Source organism: Alligator sinensis, unplaced genomic scaffold, assembly GCF_000455745.1.
Source record: "Alligator sinensis unplaced genomic scaffold, ASM45574v1 scaffold1089_1, whole genome shotgun sequence".
Classification (NCBI taxonomy): domain Eukaryota; kingdom Metazoa; phylum Chordata; order Crocodylia; family Alligatoridae; genus Alligator; species Alligator sinensis.
In genome coordinates this window covers 991935-999271 of record NW_005842030.1, presented here as the reverse complement: position 1 = coordinate 999271, position 7337 = coordinate 991935, and the positions used below count along the sequence as shown (strand labels likewise).

Sequence of the window (7337 nt, the reverse complement as noted above, 5' to 3'; positions counted from 1 at the left end):
GCCGGGCCCCCGCGCCCCGGCCCCTGCCCCTTCCCCTGCCCCTGCCCCTGCCCCTGCCCCTCTGGCTGCTAGTAGGGAACCCCTAGCCTGGCCTTGGCTCTAGGCTTTATAGGAGCCAGGCCCTGCCGCCTCAGGATCAGCTGACTCTCATTAGTTGCCCTGGCAACCTGCAGCTGTGCTCATTATCTCTGCTGAGGCTTTTCCCCAGCAGTTCTCCCCTCTCTAGGAGCGGGGCAGCGAGGTGTGCCGTGACAAGGGTGCTGACAGAATTGGCCAATGTGAGTGCAAAGCCACTGGCAATTATCTTTAAAAACCTGTGGCAGTCGGGAGAGGTCCCAGATGATTGGAAAAGGTACCCATCTTTAAGAAAGGGATGAAGGAGGACCTGGGGAACTACAGCCCAGTCAGCCTCACCTCAGTCCTGGAAAAATCATGGTGCAGGTCCACTAGGAACCCATTTCTAAGCACTTGGGGGAGAAGAAAGAGATTAGGAACAATCAGCCAGGGGCAAGTCATGCCTGACCAACCTGATTGCCTGAGTCAATGATGAGATAACTGGCTCTGTGGATGTGAGGACAGGAGGGGGTGTGATATACCTTGACTTTGGCAAGGCTTTTGATGTGGTCTCCTACAGCATTCTTACAGACAGGCTAAGGAAGTACAGGTTGGATGAATGACCTGTAAAGTGGATAGAAAACTGGCTGGATCATTGGGCTCAAAGTGTAATAATCAAGCGCTCAATGTCTAGTTGGCTGGTCTGAAGTGGAGTGCCCCAGGGGTTGGTCCTGGGATCAGTTTTGTTCAATATTTTCGTCAGCGACCTGGAAGTTGGGATGCAGTTCACCCTCAGCAAGTCTGCAGATGACACCAAGCTAAGGGTAGTAGTAGGTACATTGGAGGATTCAGAGTGACCTAGACAAATTATGGGGTTTGGGCCAAAAGAAATCTCATGAGGTTCAACAAGGACAAGTGCAAAGTCCTGCACTTGGGATGGAACAATCCCATGCACTGGGACAGGCTGGGGGTGACTGGGTGGGCAGCGGCTCTGCAGAAAAGGACCTGGGGGTTACAGTGGACAATAAGCTAAATATGAGCCAACAGTGTGCCCTTGTAGCAAAGAAAGCTAAAGGCATACTGGGCTGCATTAGTAGGAGTTTTGCTAGCAGATCAAGGGCAGTGTTTCTTCCCCTGTGTTCAGCACTGGTGAGGCCACATCTGGAGTACTGTGTCCAGTTTTGGACCCTCCCTACTACAGAAAGGATGTGGACAAATTGAAGGGAGTCCAGTGGAGGGCAACAAAACTGGTTAGGGGGAATTGAATAGCAGCCTTCAACTCCCTGCAGGGCAGTTCGAGAGAGGATGGAGCTGGACTGTTCTCAGCAGTGACAGATGACAGAACAAGGAGCAATGGTCTCAAGCTGCAGCGAGGGAAGCTGAGCTTAGATATTAAGAAAAAGTTTCTCACTAGGAAGGTAGTAAAGCACTGGAACAGGTTACCCAGAGAGGTGGTGCAATCTCTGCCCTTGACTGGGGTGATCAGACCCTTGACTGAGGTGATCTAGTTGGGGCTGTTCATGCTATGAGCAGGGGGTTGGACTAGATGTGACCTCCTGAGATCCCTCTAACCCTTATTTTCCATGAGTCTGTAAGTCTATGATTCTGTAAGTGACTTGCCAGTGTTATGCAGAAATGCTATAGCAGAGCTTTGAAATGAGCCAAGAGCTCCTGCTTTAGGCCCATATTGAATTGCAAAGTCTTCCTTCTTCCTTCAAAAGAAAAATAATGGTGGGGGATCTGCTGGCAAAATGCTGTTTCTAATGGGAAAGATCACTCTGTTAAAGGAATCTGTTTTGTTCTTGTAAAAGCTGTTTGGGATGGTGCTGGATAGCAGTTGTTAATCTTAAGTGCCAACTATTATTAGTGTCTTGTCAAGAGTCACTAGCTGGATGGTCTCATGAAAATGAGGTAGAAATTAATAGGAGAACAATTTCAAAAATCATGCAAAATTGGTTTTTGATAAGGTTTTGGTGGAGCTTACACTATGCCACATGATGATTTATGACATCTGGAATCTCACTATTACTGTAATTAACATTGCTGGATGCTTCCTCTTCAGAGGAATGTTAATCATAATAGTGGAAATAGAAGTATTATTGCAGCTATGCATCAGCCTTCGTCTTTCATATTGAGTCCAAGGTACAATATGAACACGCAGCTGTAAGGAGCATTCATATTGTACAGATAGATGAATGTGCACCAAAGGTAAAATAACAGAATTAATATGAGCCAGCAGAACACGTCTGATTCATAGCATCGCATTTTCCCATTTTGCTCTAAGGTCCTGATTGTTCAGGCTTTTTAAACCAAAAATAAATTATTGCAATGTATTTGCTAATTATACTATACTGGAGTTCTGTGTAGTATAAATTGCAGCAGTGATGGATTTAGATGAGGTTTCTTAGGCTTATTTTTAGTGATTCAAAGAGAGTTCAGCTCTAGCTGGGTCTCATTTACAAATCTAGAGGGGGGAAAAAAAACCCCTATGCATAATTATTTCTCAAATTTTGGGAACAATACTCTTCATAAACTTGGTGTTTTATAAATCTTTCAGCACTTTGTGTGTTATTGGAAAGGGGAGAAGCCACAATTCATACTAATATTGGTGTGTTTAAAAAACATGATGGGTATTTGAGGCATTTGTGAAATTGGGTTCCTCAAACAGCTCCCAGTTGTTTCCAATTCTGCTCTCGCTGTTTTTTGAATCCTGCAGCGTTCCATTATTCTCTTGCTTAACCCGTGATTACCTTCTCCTTCAGAGCTGATGCATCTTCACACGCCTTTTTGTTTGCTTCTTTCTCTTTTTTTACTTGCATAGTCTTTTTATGCAGTGCTGGATGGTCCGAGAATATTTTAAAGGTGATTAGGAAGTTTCAATTAACATTTCTTTAAGAAAAAAAAAAACCTGAACAGCTGCAACAGCAAATGATTTCATTGGAAAATCCATTTGTGACTTTTTTCTCTAGACATGAAAGATTCTTTTCTGTACTCACCATTAAGAGCTGCCCTATACCATCCTTGCATTTCTAGGATTTAACCTGTATCCAGACAGATTGAGAGATGGTTTCCATATTCCTTTCTTCTTGAGAATGGAAGTATGGTCCTTTTTTTAAGGCACTGATTTCAAGTTGTGCAGATCTGCCTTCAAGACACTGCTAAAATACAAACTTCCTGTGTGATCCTATTTCAGTTCATTAGTATTTAAGCACTTAATGCACACCACATCCAAATGAACAGGTGAACAATTAAGAAGGTAAAGGGAAGCAGAGTTACCACCAGTGAGTTCAGGTTGGTTAATCCCAACTGTTTTGTATGTCCACTCCTGGTTTGCTTTTCATGATTAAAACAGTTAATCCAGGTAGTAAATGATCATCCTGTAGCTTCCACTTGCTGTGGGATAGTGTGGTCAGAGAAAACAGTTAGAGGGGATTTCACTAAACTTGAGTAAGTCCCTCTTCTCCATTTGTTTCATCTGTCCATACTTTTAAATGCCCAAATACTTTTGAAGTGTCTCCTGTGATGGATTTTGTCTGTGAAGGGCAGTTAATATTCACCTCCTTACCTCCTTACCTCAACAGGTGTATGTGGGCAGCATGGTAGGGCATTTATACACATACTTTTTTGTCCTGCAACACACTGGTGATCCACCGCTTTGGAGCAGGCTCAATTAATCAAGTCTTCGCACGCAAGCTGAGGCGAACTGCGCTGCGCCACGTGTAGTTGTATAAGCAGCAAAATGCATGTCAGCGTGCAAAAAAAAGTGGCGGTGCCCTTCTGAACTAAAGCACCTCTGATGTGTTTTAGTTCAATAGTGCGCCGCCACCATTTTCTCAGCAATGACACGCATTTCGCCACTTATACAACCGCAAACGTCTTATACAACTGCAAGCGTTTTAAAGCTTCTAGCGCTGCAGTGCTTGCATATGTAAAAATGCCCTGAAAGACTGTAAGAAATGTGAATACTATGCAGCATCTCACTCAGTGAGCTATTCTTGTGACTGATCGTCTCTTCTGCCTCTGGCTTTCCAGTCTCTGAAATGAACACCAGAAAGGAGACTGGAGATTAATTCAGATTGCCTTCGATAGGGACTCTGTGAGGCTAATTAATAACCATCCACAGGACCATTAACAAAGGGTAATAATAAATGAAAATGTATTGGAATCTAGGAGTTGTCTAACAGGGAACATTAAGGAGTGGTCCTGTGTCCAGTCATCTTTAACATCTTCATTCATTAGTTAGGAGTGGAGTGTGGGGGAGGAGAAGTTCATCTTAATTAAAATCACAGATGATTCCAAATTGGGTGTCACTGCATTAATCACTGAGGGCAGATTATACAAAAGGGACCTAGAGAGATTAGAAATCTAGATAGGAATTGGCAACATGAGATATAGGTGGAAGATTTCAAGCTAATGCTTATAGGGGAGAAACAGTCCTAAATAGATACAATGAAAGGCAGGGAAGATAAGGTTGGAAGCATAAATAGGAAAGGGAGCCAAGGGACATGTAATTTGGAGGAGATGGATGCCTAGGAGAGCGTTCAGTCTGATGTGGCCTCAGTCCCTGGTTTGTGAAAGAGTAATCAAGGCTACTAAGAGCCAGCTCCTCAACCGGATTAGGGGGACCGTAGGTGCCGAAGTCAGAGAGACCAGGCATGTCTACATGAGACGTTTACTGAGGAGCTGACTAAAACATCAGCATCTACACGTGCAACTCTATTAGTAAACTAATTCACTCCACTGCAGGATAGTACTGTTAGTAAAGTACTCTGCCGCAACGCACATGTAGACAGGGACTAGGGTGGCTGGGGCATGAAGTGCTACAGTGTAGGGGCTACTTGCCATCTAGCCCCACACTATAGCACCCACGTGCCCCAGCCAGCCCCTCTGTAGCATGCACTGCCCCAGCTCAACGTGTTGTAGTACTGGGTGCACCTGTGGATGTTGTGCCCGGGAGCAATACACTCCCGCGCGACCTGTGCTGGAGTTTATTCAGCTGCCTTAATGCACATGTAGATACACCCACTGTTTCATAAAAACCCAGTCTAACCTCTTGAAAGGCTGTGGTCACCTAAGATTTTGTCAGTGAAGTTACTAATGATTTTCAACTGCGTGTGCCCAGCATTTTCCACTATCTTGACTGAGCTGAGCTGAGCATCTCAGACCTATCTCTTGCCTAAGGCATTTGGGGTTTTGGGGTCCCTGTACCCAGATCCCCAAAAGGAACCATTTCTGTAGGTGAACTCAGAGCACGAGGGACTGCTTATACATTTAAGAGTCTTGTGCATTTAAGAGTCAGTGCATTAATGGTGTTGGGAGGATGTGACATAATCTATGTCTGCCCCCTTCCAGGAGATTGCCTTCAACATGAGGCTGCCAAGTCAGGCTTTTTTTTCCCCTTACTTCTCCTCTGGCCCCATGAATCCTGCATTCCTTTTAGACCATGGCCCAGGTTCACTGGAAGAAGTGGGGAGTTTAGAGGTTGCTGGTTAGGGCACTTTTCTAAGAGGGTGGGAGTGACAGGTGTGAACCCCCACAGGTCAAGGAACACCTAGGATGCAGACCTACCGTTTCCTGGACAGATGTTGCAACCTTTAGGCTGTTCCATGAAAGACGGGTAATAGCAGCCTTATCTACATTTCAAATAAAAAGCGTTCCCCAGGAACAATCTAGGTGCTTGAATATAGGCAAGGATGTGAATCCCATTCTCACAGAGGTGCCTAACCCCAGGTCAGCGGTGGGATGTCAGACATTCCCCTCTCTTCAGAGTTTCTTGTTGGCTCTGGTTTTTTAACTGTTGGCAATCTCACGCTTAAGCACCATATTGGAAGCAGAAATCAGACAGAGGACCAAGGGAGATGTAAGCTGGAGGAGATAGATGCCTAGGACAGTGGTCCTCAACCTTTTTTGTACTGGGACCCATTCATAGACATTAGCCAGTCCCAATCCAGTGCCCCTCACTCCCAACCCACTGCCCCCAGACCCCGCCCCCCAATGTATGGGGCAAGGGGTGTGAGTGTGGAGCAGGGGTAGTCCCAAGCAGCCCCTTGCAAGCTGCGACTCTGACAGCCTGCAAGGGAAAAGCCATGGTTTTCTATGTTTTTCTCCTTTGAAGTAGAATGCATTTTTAAAGTGTGTTGATCCATTTTTAAACCTTGTCTGCCACCCTTTCATATATTCCTGCAACCTGATTTTGGGTTGTGACCCGCAGGTTGAAAAACGCTGGTCTAGGCGAGTGCTCGGTCTGATGTGGCCCATTCAGCTGTAAGGGGACTTACGGTCCTTAACTTAGGTTTGTGAACTGCACTTCTGCAGTGGAGGCCTAAAGATGTTGGTGCTGAGTCTCACCATGCTTTAGTCCTGTTTTTTGGATCTGGGCCTAGGTTTGGCACAAGCTGACAATGTGATATGGAGACATTTAAAGTCAATGTGGTTTTGGTCTGTAGATGCAAACAGCGAGGAGGTGAAACCCTGTTCCTATAATCATCTGGTACCACCTCACCTGCAATATTAAATTTAATTTCAGGTACCTTGAGGGTAGGCCAAAAAAACAGCAAGGAGACAACATTTGCCAAGATGAGAGGAATATAAACAGTGAGACAGGGCAGGAATTATTGAGGGGCAATCAGGTATCCAGCCAAATTAATTGAATTAAGTTAAAAAGTGAAATATTTAAGGTGGATATAAGAAAAATCTTCCATGCAGGGAAAACTATTAGCCTGTGAAATTGTCTTTGGATAAAAGAAGCGGTTTATGACATTGCTGAGGATACTTGAAACCAGACTAGACCAAGTGCTAGAGTGCTTTAAAGCAAAGTCCTCCTTTGGCAAGGGGATGAAGATTTTCTCTGAACTCTGGGTTTACCCTGTGATGCTTTAATAGCTGGAAAAATCTTGTAATGATCATGGTTGGTATTGACAGTCATTTCTTTACATATGATGTACAAATTAATCTAATGTAATCCCAATGGTAACATTTATACCAGCAATCACAATAGCATGCAAGACTAGCATTATATGATCCAGATGGCTAATAAGTAGCTATTTTTAATGCTTGACTTGCACATGATTAAGATTAGTTAAATATTGCTGACTGTTTTTATGCACATCTTTCAACAGGTAGACTGAGATTAACACATGTCCAGTTTGAAATTGCATACTTCAAGGAGTATTTGATGGATTATTCCTAGATACTTCAAAAAGGTAAATAATAAAAAAAGGCTGATCATTAATTATTTCTGTTTTGTGTTGTTGGGTTGGGTTTGCTCTATGGTGTATTTCAGT

General features: G+C 44.1%; 1 protein-coding gene across 1 annotated transcript in view; it reads left to right on the top strand.

The window, feature by feature from the left end:
• Positions 1–7337, top strand: part of TENM4 (teneurin transmembrane protein 4) — a 520289-nt gene that overhangs the window by 20848 nt on the left and 492104 nt on the right. The window contains 1 exon segment of the mRNA XM_025202552.1: positions 7173–7256. The gene's annotated coding sequence lies outside the window, so the exon portion shown is untranslated.